The 17,134-nt window shown below is 40.2% G+C and overlaps 1 protein-coding gene across 26 annotated transcripts in view; it reads left to right on the top strand.

The window, feature by feature from the left end:
* The first annotated feature begins 3,243 nt into the window (after positions 1–3,243).
* The window catches only part of Ctnnd1 (catenin delta 1), a 78,295-nt gene continuing 64,404 nt past the window's right edge, over positions 3,244–17,134 (top strand). For 21 of the 26 annotated variants that reach the window (XM_021232188.2, XM_021232241.2, XM_021232234.2 and 18 more), the window contains exon 1: positions 3,244–3,456. The gene's annotated coding sequence lies outside the window, so the exon portion shown is untranslated. The remainder of the gene's footprint in view (positions 3,457–17,134) is intronic. The other 5 variants (XM_021232251.2, XM_021232208.2, XM_021232212.2 and 2 more) reach the window with 1 other exon arrangement.

Genomic DNA, 17,134 nt, shown 5'->3' with positions numbered 1-17,134 from the left:
TGGCCTAACTCACAGAGATACACTTGTCTCTGAGATTAAAGGTATGTGCCATCACACCGGCTTGTAGTAGTAAAATTTGTAAAGGGAATGATACATGACCGTCCTACCTAGGGCTTCAAAAATGACTAACTCGGAGTACATAGCCACCAGAGGGTAGAAACAAAAATATTTTGTTTTTCCTTATACAGATAACCAGTGTTTTGAAAGATGAATTTTTTTTTCATTTCATCATGCCATTTATAGTTTGGTCTATTTTAGAACTGGAATCAAAGCTTTGGTATGGTGGCATACACTGCTAATCTCAGGAGAACTGAGATAGAGGACAGCTTGAGCTGTCTCGAAAAAAGGAGAAGGAGGAAAGAGAAAGAGGAAGTAGAAGGAGGGAAAAGAAAGGAGGATGAGAAAAGTCCTGATGATAAGGGACTAGAGCTCTGACTCAGTAGAGTGCCTAGTTAGCACATGTGAAGTCCTGGGTTTCATTCCTAGTGCCCTGGAAGCGTTGGGGGAGATGGCACCACACTAGTAATCCAGCACTTGGGAGATGGAGGCAGAAGGACCAGAGCTCAAGTTCATCCTTAGCTACACAGGCAGCATGAGACCACTGCATCTATATGAAACCCTGTCTTAAAACCCTAAAATAATAACAATAATGAATTTGCCTGGTAAGACCATTTGGCAGGTAAGGATGCTTGCTGCTCAGCTTGCTGACCTGAGCTTCATCCCAGGGACCCACGTGGTAGAAAAAGAGAACAGACTCTGGAAAGTTGCCCTCTGACCTCTGCTGGCACACCATTCATAAATAAATAAATGTAATAGATTTAAAAATGAATAAAAACAACTAGACTTATTATAATTGCACAGCACTCTATCCTATACCCGATGTGCTGATTTTAATATTTCTTCCTTTTGCTGCTAAGTATTGAAACGCAGGCCTTCTTTCTATATGCCAAGGATGTACTTTAATGTGCTAAGCTATTTAAATCTCAGGCTCAACTGAATTCTCTTTTTACCTAAAAAACAAAACAAAACAGGATCTCATAATATTGACTAGGCCTGCGTCAAATTTGCAATCCTCTAACCATAGCTTCCCTAGTAGGCTTGGTTATAGGTGTTCACCACCAAGCCCAGCAAAGTCTGACTAAAAAACCAAAATGACTTTTATGTCTAGTTTTTTCTTACAACAGATTTGTCTATGTGATGGGTGTGATGTGTGCTCACGCAAAGGCTAGAGAAGGCTATCCAGTGTTGTGCTCTAGCATTCTCTTCTTACTTATGTCTGTGAGCCGGGGGCCGGGCTGGTGACCAGCAAACTCCAGTGATCCTCTCGGCTCTGTTCTCTCACCCGTGGTCATGCATATGACCATGTCTGACTTTTTACATAGGTGCTGGCATCTGAATTCAGGTTCTCATATCTGAGCAGCAAGGGACCTGTAATCCACTGAGCCATCTCTCCAGTGAGAGATAGTTATTTCCATTTTACAGTAAGGAAACAGGTTCAGAAATTATATGATTTGGTCAGGGTCTCATAGTGGTGTAAGCATTGAGCTAGTGTACTTGTACAGGAGTAGTTGGAAGCCAGCAGCTTGACTGACTGCAGTCTCCTTTTTTTTAGCTATTGTATCACCATTTTAGATTATGAAAGCTTTATGAAGATTCTTTTTTTTTTTGTAGTAGCCAGTAGGAATATACACCTACTATTCCAGCAATCAGGAGGCACAGGTAGGGGCATCTCTGTCAGTTCAAGGCCAGCCTGGTATACACATCAAGAATTCCAGGACAGCCATAATTACATAGCGAGACCCTGTCTCAAAAAATAAAATAAAAATAAATAAGACTGACAAGAGGTCTTAGTGGGTAAAAGCCTTGCTGCCAAGCCTTATGACGTAAGTTTGATCCCCCTGGACCCACATAGATGAAGGAGAGACGGAATTCCTGTAAATTGTTCCCTGACCTGAACATGAGTGCTGTGGTACATGTGTACCTATGCACATATGCAAACACACAGATACACACAAATACATTTAATTTAAAAAATATGAAAAGAAACTTTCCAATTTATCATCTTTGTTTAGTAATTAGTGAGTAACTGATACTAGTCCTACCAGGTGGTAATATGCCAGCATTTCCATCACTGAGAAGGCAGAGGCTGAGGGATTTTGAGTTTGAGGCCAGCCAGTGGTCCAGTGAGACCCTGTCTCAAACAAAACAAAGCAGCAATAAGCAAAACCCCTTTCCCTTCTAAATCTTAAATTTAGAGGAAAATCCCGGTAATGTTTTATTTAGGTCAAATAAAAAAGCCAGGTAATTTTGAGTTCACAAATAATCCCTTAATTATTTTAACTATATTCTTATCTATTCTAAACTTTTTGTTTACTGGATTCTGTCTATTGTCCCAGGCAAACCCACATTTTTTGATGGAAAGACAGTGGTTTCCCTCAACAGCTCTATGGATTCTGCTTCCTTTTAGTTTAGAGCAGAGAGGCTAACAAGCTAGTAATAAGACTAAGCATTTATTTTTCCTCATTAACGCTAATGCAATTAAATCAAAACAATGAAATTCAGAGTTTGCCTGAGATATTTCCTACCATCCCAATCAACACAGTCCTGTTTCTGGGATTTCTCTCTCCTTCCTTCCTGGCTTCCATTAGGACATGCTTTGGGGAAGAAAGCAAGAAACCAAACAGCAGCAGGCAAATAAAGTAAGCTCTTTTCTGTTTACCCACCCTGATAGGTAGGAAAAGGGAGCAAGACCCTCATCAAAGAGAACTGAGGCTTAGGCGTGCCGTTCTAAAAAGCTTTGTTATTTAGCACCTCCCACCTCCCCCTGAGCTCTGCAGTAATTCCTCGGAGATTGTATAGTCTCCGCTTTAAATATAAATATATATATAATATATATAAAACTTCCTTGTCTTTCTCTCCTCTCTCTCTTTTTTTTTCATTTCCTATAATAAAGTTTCCTATTGGATAAGGTCAGCTCCCTGATTTATGCCTAGCTCCTATTGGAAGCTTGCAGGGGCTGACATCACTTAGGAAAGCTAGGGTAGGGCTGCCAGATCAGTTTGTCACCACCCAGGCTCCCTTGCCTTTGGCTGGGTGCAACTTCCATTTTAGGTGTTGGATCTGAGGGGAAAGAGAGAGAGAGGAGAGAGAGAGAGAGAGAGAGAGAGAGAGAGAGAGAGAGAGAGAGAGAGAGAGAGAGAGAGAGAGAGAGAGAGAGAGAGAGAGAGAGAGAGGGAGAGAGAGGGAGAGAGAGAGAGAGAGAGGGAGAGAGCGCAGGAGGAAGGGAGGGAGACAGACAGAGACAGACACGGAGGGAGAGGGAAAGAGGCTGGAAGGATCCTGAAACGAGGAAGAGAAAGAGGTGGCCTGAACCTCGCTGGATTGTCTTTCTCAGCACACTGGTGAAGCTTTGGGTTTGTGTCTTAAAGGATTCGCTTCAGAAGTCCACAATTTGAGGTGTGTGCTCTTTTCATTTTTTCCTTTTATAAAAATGTGTGTGTAACTAGTTGGGAAAAGGATAATCCAAGTTGAATTTTTGTCTTAATGGTAACTGGAGGGAATTTAAAAAAGGTAAGAGAGACTGTTAATGCTGACGGTGAATTTTAACCAATTATTTTTTCTACTTTTAATGCTTTAGATGTATTTTGGTATTTTATTTATTTTAAGGAAAAGGTAAATGTACTAGACCTTATACCGGAAGCTGGTTTAGAACTGGGGGTAGAAGTTGTGTAAATTACATTTTTGTGTGTACTTTTATTGAATTTTATTTTATTTTTCTGGGTTAAGCTAATGTACTTCTGTTTTCCGAGCTCAGAAAGTTGTTTTTTTTTTTTTTTTTTTTTTGGCATGTTGTGTGTGGGTTGGGAAAGGAATTTGTCCTGGTCGGGAGAAAGTTGTACAGATGGCTCTTACCATGTTTCAAAACTTTCAGCTCCCTCACCTTCGAATTTGTGGCAGTGGAAAGTTGCAGGGAGCTTTAGAGCTTATATAGTATTTATTGTTTTTTTTCCTCCTGAGAGTTTGAACCGCCCAGATAGGCTTCAGCTCTGCTCTTCCTGGGTGGATCCCTTACTTTTCCAGGTGTGGTGGGTGGGTGGGAGCCTTGCCTGTTAGTAGGAACCTCTTTGCTTTGCCTTGAAAACCAAACGGATCTATGTTAACTGAGTTGCCACCCCTTTTTTAAAGCCTAGAAATACTTTTGATGGCAGAGATTTGTGAAGGTGTTGTGTGTTAGACCTGCAAATATGATAATGTTGGTGCTTTAAGGGGTAAGGAATTCTAACCATTTTTTCTGTTGACCAGAGGAAAGCGGCAAAACACCTGAGAGTCTTTTCAGCCCTCTTGGTTTCGGAAAGAGCCGTAGGTTGTGAATGATGAGGAGAAAAGAAACCACTTAATGAAAACTTGAGTTTGCAAAACGCATTTGAGAAAGCACAAAGGGAATTTTATTTTTAAGCCAGTGAAAAGGTGCTTTTTACAGTTGTCTTTTGTTTGTTTGGTTAACTTGCCATTAAGTTAGAGTCTGTTAGAGATAAAGGCCTATGACTCTGCTTCATGTGTTATAATTGGTCTTAAGATTTGTTTGGCTTTGCTTTTTGCACATACATTCTTGCAAATGTACTGATCCCAGATAATTATATAGCCTACTCATCAGTAGCTGAAAAATAGGGTACTCTTCTTTTAAAATGGAATTCAGTATGGAAATTAGGGCTGGTATAGATATTGTTCTAATTGTAGCAAGATGAGTCTTAACGTGTAAGCTGCTCATTGCCTTTAAATTCATACGAACCTTTAATCTTCTGATTTCATAGTCCCTGCCCCCCATTCTTTTTAGACTGCAATACTTCCTTGAATTTTTTTTTACACTGAAGACATTCCTTACAAGATGATTTTGTCTTTGTGAGGTTGTGGCTTGTGGAGGAAACAACTTTTGTTCCCCTTTTCCTTTTCATATAGTCTAGGTGAGGGTTTCAGGAGAAATTTCACATCTAGACCTCAGGATTAAAAGAAGTAGTTGAAAAGAAAGAAAAAAGACAGTGTTCAGTCAGTTGGACCATGGTTCTCATGTCCAGTTCTTTAGTTTTCCTTTGAAATGCTTTTCTGGGGAGGTTTCTTGGTGGGTCTTTGGAGGGTTGGTCTGTTGCTGGCAGAGTGTCTGTTTCTCGCTCAACCTTTAGGGGGAGGAATGAGAGTCTGAAGGAGGAGTACAAAGGCAGTTTGAAAATAGGTTCTGGATGACTGGTGGTAATCTGGGTCCGGCTTTGAAACTGGGCTTTGTGTAGCTAGGTTGAACAACAGTAGAGGCCAGGACTATTTTTACATATTAAGGCATTGTTTGACCTGCCGTGTGATATAGAGCCTTTTGAGGTGATAAGATGGAAGATTTTTATCTTTTACTTCACCTCCCCTGGTTCTTTCAGGAATTAATAGGAAAGGGTACAGATAAATAATCTTTTATTTTGCTATTATTACTATTTGCTGTGCTTTGTATTTTGATTTTGGGGTAAAAATGATGACAAATGAGTATGAATAGTACAGGTTTTCTTTCCTTGTTTGCTTTGTATTAATTTGCTTAGTTTCTTTGTTACGTGAGGTAGTGGTCTGTTTCAGGTGTGTGTGGGGCGTCTCATGGCTGGTTATAGTTCCAGTGCCTTTCTTAGGTTTCCAGTATGAACAGCCAGAGGGGTCAGAACATGTTCTGTGCTGCTCTAAAATTGGGACTCTTGGAGATCTTAAAAAAAAAAAAAAAAGAAAGCTTCCTATAATTACATCCCAGCCTTAGGTTTATCAAATAGTTGGCTTTCTTAAGGATGAATGAGACAGGATGCAGGCAAATAAATTCAGCCTGGGTCAGTATCAATTGCACTAGCAAAATATTTTGCTTTGTACAATTTCTGGTTTTCTATTATGGTAGGAGATGGCCCTCTGTTAATACCGTCTAGGTCCTCCGTCCCCTGTTCTCCCTCTCATTGTTTTATTGTGTGCTAAGCATTTTGCACAGACTACCTAATTTCTAATAATCACTTTTTTTTCAAAGAATTTGGGACTCAGACGCTGAGATTTGCTGAACATCTCACTATCTAAATGAATTAATCCTGGTCTGATTGACTACAAAGTCAATGGATTTAACCAGGGATACACTGCCATTACCCAGAGAGAATGGACATAACAGCTGGAACTAAAACCAATGAAGCCTTGCTACAGGCAGGAGTGTTTTAGTCGTTACTTAACAGAGACTAAGTTGGAATGATATATGTAAAAGACCAGTTGTTTCCTTAGGGAGAGGGAGCGCTGAGTATGCTGACATAGATATTATTTTAGCTCTAAAAGCAGGGATCAAATCATATGCAGGCCACTGCTGTCCCACTATTCTCTTTTTTTCTTTCCTTTTGCAGTGTTGGGGTTTGAACTCAGGGTCTCACACAGCCTAGGCAAGTGCTCATCACCAGTTCTACTTTATGCATTATTTATTTTGGGACAGGGTTTCTTTATGTAACCCCAGTTGTCCTTGAATTCTCTGTGTAGACTAGGCTGGCCTTGAACTCAGAGACCTGCCTGCCTCTGCCTCCCTAATTCTGGGACTAAAGGTGTGAACCACTATTGCCGGCTGCTTTATTCATTTTTAACTTTTGGGAATTGCCTCAACCTTCATTTGCTTATTAGTGAAACTTTCTCTTCCATAGACTTTTCAGCTCTTTGGGTTGAATGATACCACCTTCTAATGACAGGCTTGTAGGAGGTAGTTCTAATAAATGTTTTACGTATCCATTAAATATATCATACTGTATTAAAAATTATGTCTTTCACTTTAGAATGTGAGCTGCTTGTGAGTAGGTACTGTCTTATCTCTATCCCTTTATTGCCTATCTGTGTCTGCTACAAATTGAGTTGCTCAATAAATCTTGTTTAATTAAGGTACTTGATGGGAATTAGTGAGGAGTGAGAAGGCTTAAGACAGGAAGCAAGCGGGACGGTGGTAGCGCATGCCTTTAATCCCAGCACTAGGGAGGCAGAGGCAGGCAGATCTCTGTGAGTTCAAGGCCTGCCTGATCTACAAGAGCTAGTTCCAGGACAGCTTCCAAAGCCACAGAGAAACTGTCCTGAAAGACCAAAAAAAAAAAAAAAAAAAAAGACAGGAAGCAAAACAACATGGATTAATTACATTTTTGACACTTTCACTGTAGCTCGCAGTTTAATCTTTCATTCATTCATATATATATATATATATATATGCATGCTCTGTAGACCAGGCTGGTCTTGAACTCACAGAGACCCGCCTGACCCGCCTGCCTCTGCCTCCCGAGTACTGGGACCAAGGGCATGCACCACCACCGCCAGGCTCATATTTTTGTTTACATTTATATCATTGTGTGAATGGGGGAGGGGCAAGCACCTGTTCCTCCTTAGGCAGGTGTGTGGAATTTGGGGATGTGGAGGGTTTGTTCTCTTTGTGTGGATTCTAGGAATTGAACTCCAGTGTTTACACTTGGTGGCACATGCCTTTATCCACTGAGACATTTCACCAATCCTAACTTTTTTTTGGGGGGGGGTCTCATTTGGCTGAGGTTGGCCTAAACTACAATGTAGCTGAGGATTGCCTTGTACTTGTGACCCCTTCTGACCCTCCTGCCTCTTCTTTCTGAATGTTGGTACTATAGACATGTGTTGTCACAGCTAGCTTCTAAACAGTTTCTGGAAATAGTGGAAGATTTTAAGGTTTAGCTTTTCTTGGCAATCAGTCTAAAAAACAGTGTAAGAAGTATGGTGCATTTCATAGCTTAGGCAGCTATTGCCTTCAGTCAGTGGAAACTAGCAACATGTCCATTTTCTGGGGAGAAATGTGGGCAGCAGCAAGGAAGGACATTTTCAGTCCTGCTTGGATCAGTGGTTTATACACCACTACTAACAAAAACACAAAGCGCTTGGGATGATAGTTTTAGACACAAGTGCTTCAAAGAAATGTGTTTGATATTATTTTCTCCCTCCCCCAAGTCCCATTTTGAGACAGTCTCCTGTAACTCGGCCGATCTTTAACCCCTGATCTCTCTGTCTCTGCCTCCCAGGTGCTGTAATCACAGGTGTAGGCTACCACACCTGGTCTTTTATCATGTGTCCTTTTTTGCTAGCTCTGTGTATGTGTATAGGGCTAGCATAGGATAACACACACTGGAAGCAGTTCTCCTGCCTCAGTGTCACTTTGTGTTGTGACCAGAATGTGAGCTATCACACTTGGCAGCCATTATTATTACTATGATTACTGTATTAATCACCCTTACAGCCATGGAGCTGTATTAGAAAGTCTCCAACGCCACAGAGAAACCCTGTCTTGAAAAACAAAACAACAAAAAAAACCCCAAAAAACAAAAAAGAAAAAGGAGGGGTGGGGAGAATTAAAGTATGAGTGATTTTTATTTAGTTGTGTAATTATTATTATTAATACATTTTTTTTTGGTTCTTCGAGACAGGGTTTCTCTGTATTGTTTTGGAGGCTGTCCTGTAACTCGCTCTGTAGACCAGGCTGGCCTTGAACTCACAGAGATCCGCCTGCCTCTGCCTCCCAAGTGCTGGGATTAAAGGCGTGGGCCACCAACGCCCGGCTGTTATTTTTAAGATTTATTTATTTATTATGTTCAGTGTTTTCTCTACATGTATCCCTGCAGGCCAGAAGAGGGCACCAGATCTCATTATAGATGGTTGTGAGACACCATGTGGTTGCTGGGAATTGAACTCCGGGGCTCAGGAAAAATAGTGCTCTTAACCTCTGAGCCATCTCTCCAGCCCATGTAATTATTTTTAGTCACTCTTTTTTTGAGACACGGTGTTAAGTAGTCCAGGCTGGCTTTGACCTTGCCTAGGGATTCTTGTATATTAGGCAAGCACATATACATCCTTAGACTGTTTTGTTTTGACAGGGTCTCTGGTTTGGAGCCCAGGCTGTCCTGGAACTTGCTATGTAGACAAGGCTGGCCCCCAAACTCATAGAGATCCTGTTGCCTTCATATTGGGATTAAGGACAAACACTACCACCACCACCACCACCACCACATCCTGCTACATCTAGTCTTAAAGAGTTTTTCTTCAAGTGTTCTGTGATCAGTGATAGGTAATTTTGTTAGTTTTCGCAAGACTCATTATATGATGGGGAAAGTAGTACTTAAAGTTTTTCTTTCAAACATGCAGAATTTTGTAAGAAAATTTTCAAGAATCACATTAATTCTTTACCTTTAATCACCTAGCACCAGATGTTTCTGTTTTGCCTCAAATATTTTGACTATCACATATTTTTCTAATGTTCTCAACCAAAAAAGTAATTTCCTACTGAGAGCCTCTTCCCAATGTTATAAGGCCAAGTAGCATAGCACAGTAGTTATCGCATTAATTCTTTAAAAACAAAAAGAACAACTCTGTAAAAGAAAGTCCTGTTGAGAAGAAAAGATTCTGGGGCTAGACTGTTGGGTTCTAATCCTGCTTCAATCTACCTCAGGACAAATTTCTTACTCTTTGTCATACTCTTGTCTAAGATGTGGTCATTTTTTTTTTTTTTTTCGAGACAGGGTTTCTCTGTTTTTGGAGGCTGTCCTGGAACTCACTTTGTAGACCAGGCTGGCCTTGAACTCACAGAGATCCGCCTGCCTCTGCCTCCCGAGTGCTGGGATTAAAGGCGTGGGCCACCAACGCCCGGCTGATGTGGTCATTTTGATCATTTCTGTGGGGACATATCTCAGTGATAGAGTGCTTGCCTAGGCCCTAGGTTTGATCTCTTCTAATTCTTCTTATATAGGATTGTCATTACATTTGCTACTTAAGATTCATACAGTAGTATACAGCTCATAGTAATACCTGTATGTGATTGTCATAGAACACTGAATTAACTGAAACATCATTTGTCTTCATTTATTTGAGACAAAATGTCTTTTTAATAGTTTGTTGAGACAAAGTTTCACTGTGTAGCCCAGCTTGCTTATACTTAAAATCTCCCATAGCCTCCCAAGTAATAGAATCACAGACCTGTTCAAGCATCAATGTCTGCCTTCTGTTATTTTTAAGAAACATTTTATTTTGGGTCAGGTGGTGGTGGCTCACACCTTTAATCCCAGCACTCAGGAAGCTGAGGCAGATGGATCTCTCTGAGTTCAAGGCCAGCCTCGTCTACAGAGTGAACTCCAGGACAGCCAGGGCTACACAGAGAAATTCTGTTGGATAGGGGGCATTTTATTTTGTAGTAGGCAGCAACTTTGTGTGGAAGGGTTGTCAAAAATAGTGGCAACTCTTCGAAATGGGAATTACTGCCTGAATATATCTGTAATTTCTTCAAAGACTTTAGAAAAGAACTACAGGTTATTCTCATCTTTGTGTCTAGCAGAAACAGAACTCTGGGTAAATGTAATTTGATCAGAGTGGACTGAGAAGGGTTTTGCTTGAGTTTATTACCATCAACTTGAACCAGATTTCTGTTTTGAGTCTTGCTTTCTCTATATAGCCATGGTTGATTTGGAATTTGCTGTGTACATCAGGCTGTCCCCAAACTTGTAAGAGCTTCTTATCTCTGCCTCCCCAGTTGCTTGGTACAGGTATGTAGCCTCATATCCCCATTTTTTTTCACATGCCATTTTGAGCCAGATTCTTCACCTCAAGCTTGTCCAGCCAGAAGTTAGTAAACTAATGCTGAGTTATAAATGCTTGTACAGAAATAAAGGCAGTGTTTTGCTATCCATTTTACTGAAATGAGTTCCCTCTTTTTTGTTTGGGAAACATTCCACTTGCAGCCCATATTTATGGACATTTAAAAAACTGTGCCATGTAGAAAATTTGAATTCATGAGTGCTTCTTGTGAAAAGTGGTTCTAAGACAAGTATGCTTTCAGATATGAGGAAAAGCCTAGCTGGACTTGGGATGTATGCATGTCTGAAAGGAAACCTGTATGTAAGTTTCCCCCAGCCTAGAATTTTCCTTCTCTTCATCCCATCCCTCACCTTTCAGAAACAGGGCCTTGCTATGTATTTTCCTCATATTATGCAACCCATGTAACTAGGGTTCTAAATAGTATTTATTTGGTACTCTTAGCCTTCTGTGATGGCTAATTACCCAAATTCCTATATTTTCTACCCTATATTCTTTATTGTTTCTCCTGATTCTTCCTTTGTTTGCTTTCCCGTTCTCTGTACTATCTTCTTTAAGTTAATGGTCTTTTCATTTTAATCAGTTGTATTGGTGCTAAAGACAAGTTAGAATACTGCTTCTGGTTTACTTGAGTTAAATTGACATGAAGGTCCATTTAGTAATTCAGCCAATGCCACCCATCCCCAACCTCAGATTTCTCTGTGTAGCCCTGTCTTGGAACTCTGTTGATGAGACTGGCCTTGAACTCAAGAAATCCATCTGCCTCCCAAGTGCTCAACCCTTTTTTTTTTTTTTTTTGAGACAGGGTTTCTCTTTGTAGACCAGGCTGGCCAACTGCCTCTGCCTTCCTAATTCTGTGACTAAAGTTGTGTGACACCACTGCCAGACCCCTAGTCTTTATCATTTATTTATTTACTTATTAGCTCTCATCTTTCCTAATTAATTACGAGTTATAGCCCAGCTAATAATAGAGAAAAAGAAATTTACTTTCCACAGAATAAATGACCGTGTTTGTCTGTGTGACCCATGTTGTTCTGTATTAGAATGGAGAAGCACATTTCTTACTGTAGAATGAAAAGATACTTGTTTGAAGAAGCTAATATTTTAAGACACCAAAATTTATTCTGATATTTGAGGACCTAGACATTGTTATAGAAAGTAGGTCAACTTTTCAGTACTTTTATCAAAGCACCTGCAGTTCCCATCTCATTGCAAGTGAAGTAAATCTCATTGAATAAAGTAGCTGGTGTATATTCAGTCCACTTTTTAAATAGAGGAGTCTATTTTAAAAGGGAAATTGATGCCAATCTGATTTCTTTCCTGCTTCTTTGTTGGAATGGGGGAACTCTGTAACCTTTCTGCTGTTCTCTCCACTGCTGGCTTTGTAAACTAGGACACAGTTGGGCACTTGAGTGTCTACCCAGCTGAAGGTCAGCCAAAGGAGTAGGTATGGCTGTAGGTGTCTAAGAGCGCCCAAATCATAGATCGACCTAAGAATCACAGTTAGAAAAAAATGTAGAGAACCTGGCACGGCATTGCTGTAATCCCAGTATTTTCAAAGCTGAGCAGGAAGATCTGAAGTTTGAGGCCAGCCTGTGCTACAGAGTGGATCTTACCAAAAAATATAGATACATAGGACTGGCTAGATGACTCAGCGGGTAAGGTGCTTGCTGCCAAACTTGATGACTTTTGCATGTGTGCCTCATAGCATAGGTTACCACATATACATGCATATGCAAAATGAGTGTAAAATAATAAAAAAGAACTAGTCATGGTGGTGCATGCTAGTGATATCAGCATTTGAGAAGTGGAGGGTCAGGGATTAAGTTATCCTTGGGTAAGTAGTGAGTTTGAGGTTAGCATGGGGAGCATGAGACCCTGTTTCAAAAGGAACAAAAATGCAACCAACTAAACAAAAAGTATTAAAATAAGAACAAAATGAAGTTGATTTATTTTTCTAAAATTTGTTTGTATTCATTGAACATGTGAAACATCTTTACTCAGAAGAAGACTGATATAGAAATGAATTGTTTACGTTGGTATGGATTTTGGTTTATTTATAAAATTTAAGGTCAATTTTGTTATATTATACTCTTGTTTAGGTATTATGTTTATACAGCTCATTTAAAAATGTAATGTAGGGCTGGAGAGATGGCTCAGAGGTTAAGAGCACTGACTGCTCTGCCAGGGGTCCTGAGTTCAATTCCCAGCAACCACATGGTGGCTCACAGCCATCTACAATTCAATCCGGTGTCCTCTTCTGGCATATAGGCAGAACACTGTATATGTAATAAACAAATAAATCTTTAAAAAATGTAATGCATAATTAAATACAGATTGTAGTCACCTTTAATAGTCAAAATTTATAGTTATGTCAATTAGGCTTATATATATATATATGTATATATGTCAAATGGATAGATATTCTTTAATTTCAAACCCATGTGAGACCTGGAGGATAGGATTTGCTGGATCTTCCCCGGTAAGATAAGACCACGTGGAAATACTTATATTAATAGAAATGAGTTAATAATTAAGACAGAGCTAGCCAGTAATAAGCCCTAGTCACTGGTCAATGGTTTCACAATTAACATAGTGTCCTAGTTTATTTGGGGCTGAGGTGGGACCAGGCTGGTGGGACAAGAAGAACCTCTGCAACAGAAGGCAGGTGTGGTGGTATACCTGAACCCTGGCACTTGAGGCCAGTGTAGGACTATAGGAGATGAGAACTAGCTGGGCTAGATATTGAGACTCTTACCCAAAAGGAAATGATCAAAGCAAAATAGAAAAAAACAAAACAAAACAAAATGAAAAACCTAGGGCTGAGGAGGTAGCTCAGTAGTAGAACATTTATCTAGCATAAACAAATCCCTGGGTTTGATCCTAGCATAAAAAAAAAAACTGCTGCATGCCATGCTCTAGTACATAATCATAAACCAAATACACTTAATAATGAGTATATAAGCACATATGCTACAATATGTAATTTTGTTGAAAAAAGCATAGTACATAGAATGAAAGCTAAATGGTGCCAAAGGGAGAAAATTTGTGGGTGTGTGTTGCTGCCATCCATCTGTCCACCATCCATCTATCCATTTATTGGTTTATTTGAGACAGGGTTTCATGAAGCCCAGGCTGGCTCATGAACTTCTGATCCTTTTGCCTGTACTTTTCAAATGCTGAGGGTTATTATATTTTACAAGAGTGATCAGGGAGGCCATATGTGTAAGGTGTATTTGGAAGAGAACAAAATGAATGAGTGGGCATGCAGATGAGAGGAATACAAAGGTCACAGACTCTAGGCTGGTTGTTAACCCTGGACAGGAGAGATGGAGGGGCATGGGTATCAGTAGAGACCTGTCTGGGCTGGTGTGCCCTGAAGGATAGAGTACTGGTTCAGGATCCTGTCTAGCACTGTGAAGTACAAAGAAAAACTGTCTTCAGGTTTTAGAGAGACAACAGCTGTGACTAGTCTTTAGCGTGTTCCTACCAATTTGAGGCAGCAGCAGCCCCAGCTCCCACTCTATGAAAGTGATTTTCATAACAGTAGGTTTTCTATAGGTTGATCCTTGTCTTGGAGAACCACAGTACCAGTGCAGTTAGTTAGAATAAGTTTACATGTGTTTATAAAGATAAAATTTTTTCTTATTTACATAGTTGTCTAGGAAAAGGAGAATTGCAGCATAAATCTGGTACAGTTCCCTTTTGTCTACATTTGTTGGTTTTTTTTTTTAGTTGTATGAGTCCCCACTTACCTCTACTGCTTCTTATGCTCATTTCACTTAAAAGTTTCTGCTTTTTTTTTAAAGCTCTTTTAACATAGCTCTGGAACTCACTGTGTAGGCCAAGCTGTCCTGAAACTAACAGATTGCTTGCCTCTGCTGGGATTAAAGGTGTAGGCTACCATGCCTGGTTAGAAGTTTGTCCTTCCTCCTTTTAATGTTGGGATTTAATGGTTTCTGGAACCCCCCACTTAAGACTGGGTATCACAGTCACTTTATAAATTACCATATCCGGCCGGGCGTTGGTGGCACACGCCTTTAATCCCAGCACTCAGGAGGCAGAGGTGGGCGGATCTCTGTGAGTTCGAGGCCAGCCTGGTCTACAAGAGCTAGTTCCAGGACAGCCTCCAAAGCCACAGAGAAACCCTGTCTCGAAAAACCAAAAAAAAAAATTTAATAAATAAAATTACCATATCCATAGTTTTGTCTTGCATATCAGAGTTTATCATCCTTGTTAAGTAATCATAGGACTCCATTTTCGATTTCCAGATATGAAAGTTGAATTTATTAGGGATTATCAAAGCACATTCTCAACTACTTTGCTTGAGAGAGCTGAAGAAGAGTAACCAGCTATTTAGTGTTTTTGCAACTCCTATCGGAAAGTCAGATAATACCTGACCACCAGAGACCCCGTGTCTTGAATCATCTATATTTATTTTTCCTCTTGAGATTTCTGACTTAGAAATCTGTCATCCAGTTAAAGATACCTCTCTCCCTCCCCTGATCTTTGTGTGTATGTGGGTGCTCAAGCTTATAGCATAGTCAAGAACTTGAAACAGTTTTCCTACTTGAGCCTCCCCAGACTGGCATTACCCTGTATGAGCTACACCCAGCTTTCCCTTTCTTTTTGTAGAGGCGTTAGTCCTGGTACTTGACCTGGTTACTCCTTATTCTTCCCTCTATAATTATCTGATTGCCATCCTGTTACTTAATACCATCTTTGAGGGTTGACTAAAGTCTCTCCCACCCCCACTCCATTTCCCTTCTCCTAACTATCATTTTATGTGGGAAGTACTCCAGGTAATCACAGATTTCTGCAAGATTTTCAAGTTGCTTTAAGTAACTGGTTGATGCTATTTCTCTAGCATCTATAGATGGTGAAGATGTTTGTAATTGACTGTATCATGTAATGCTGTTCTGCTTTTTTTTTTTTTAAACTAAGTCTTTACACATGCTTTCTATAGAAATACTGTTCTCCATAGTTTGTTAAGACCATTTTGCTACTCATCTGATCTCAAACCAGAAGTTAAAGTGACTTGCTTGGGAAATGTCAGCAACAGTGCTTGATGTCTGAATTTCTGATTATTCCTCATTTATTGTCAAGTAGGCTAGAAATATCTAGGGGTCAAGAGTACTTGCAAGAAGTTGTAGGATTTGGCCTCTTTTGCAGTAGAATATGGAACCAGTCTTTGAGAATTTGGCATAGACCTTCGTTCCTTGCAGGAAATTAAAACATTTAAAATTTTGATCTGGCTGCAGTGAAAATAGGCAGCAGTTCAGGAGCCCTATAAATGGTAGAACTGGTAAGCAAAATAGTTCTTCCTTCTAGGTTCTGAGTTAAAAAAAAAAAAAAAGGATTCATAGCTAAGCTTAGTGACATGTCTGTAATCCCAGCAACCATGAGGTTGAGGCAAGAGGATCACTGTGAGTTTGAGACCAGCAAACAGGAAACTGGGCTATTTAGTGAGACTTTGTCTAAAACAACAACAAGCCCCCCACAAAAGGCTCTAACATTATGCTGTTTCAGCCATCTTATACTTATGCTTTCTCAGAGTTTTTTTTTTTTTTTTTTTTTTTTTTTTTTCGAGACAGGGTTTCTCTGTATTGTTTTGGAGGCTGTCCTGGAACTTGCTCTGTAGATCAGGCTGGCCTCGAACTCACAGAGATCTGCCTGCCTCTGCCTCCCAAGTGCTGGGACTAAAGGCATGCACCACCAATGCCCGGTTTTTCTTAGAGCTTCTAATCCAGATTAAGTAATGGTCTGAGCTGTCTAGTGGGCAGCAAAACAGGCCCAAATATATTTTCTAACTTACTGTCCCTTTTGTCAGGAATATTGTGGTTAGATTGTCGGGAATAGGCCACATGGTTTGCTACAGGCTGTGAGAATCACTATGTAGCCTTTTTGAAACTGAATTCCCAAATTATTGTAATTTCTCAGGGTTGAGGCCTCAGATGGATGGATATTTAGTTTAGTTTGTGGCTGGGTGGTAGTGGCGCACACCCTTAGTCCCAGCACACGGGAGGCAGGGGCCGGCAGATCTCTGTGAGTTCGAGACCAGCCTGGTCTACAGAGTGAGTTCCAGAACAGCTTCCAAAGCCACAGAGAAATCTTGTCTCGAAAAACAAAACAAAAACCAAAAACCAAACTGGTTTGTGGTAGTAGACATGGAGTGGGGGCTGGTTAATTTAAATTTATCTGCTTTAGTGTTACTCAGTATTGTTTTGGGATTACATGTTAATGCTGACTTGAAGGATAAGCCAATATGTAGTATGGTGTGGAGAATTCAAGTTGACTGTTAAGAGAAACTTAGACTACAGCTCCATTTCTCCCTTGCAGTTTTGAAATTGTGGAACAAATTCAGAGAGGATGTTAGCATTGAAACCCCAGCTGTACAATTTGTTTAAAATTCACAGGAAGGGCTAATTTACTTCCTGTCTGAAAGGGAAATGCTGGCTTCCTTAACTTCCTTCTTGGCCAACTCTGACCAACTTGGAATATGGGTGGGGGAGGA

Source organism: Mesocricetus auratus, unplaced genomic scaffold (assembly GCF_017639785.1).
Source record: "Mesocricetus auratus isolate SY011 unplaced genomic scaffold, BCM_Maur_2.0 Super-Scaffold_100004, whole genome shotgun sequence".
Taxonomy (NCBI): domain Eukaryota; kingdom Metazoa; phylum Chordata; class Mammalia; order Rodentia; family Cricetidae; genus Mesocricetus; species Mesocricetus auratus.
This window is presented reverse-complemented; position numbering and strand designations above follow the sequence as displayed.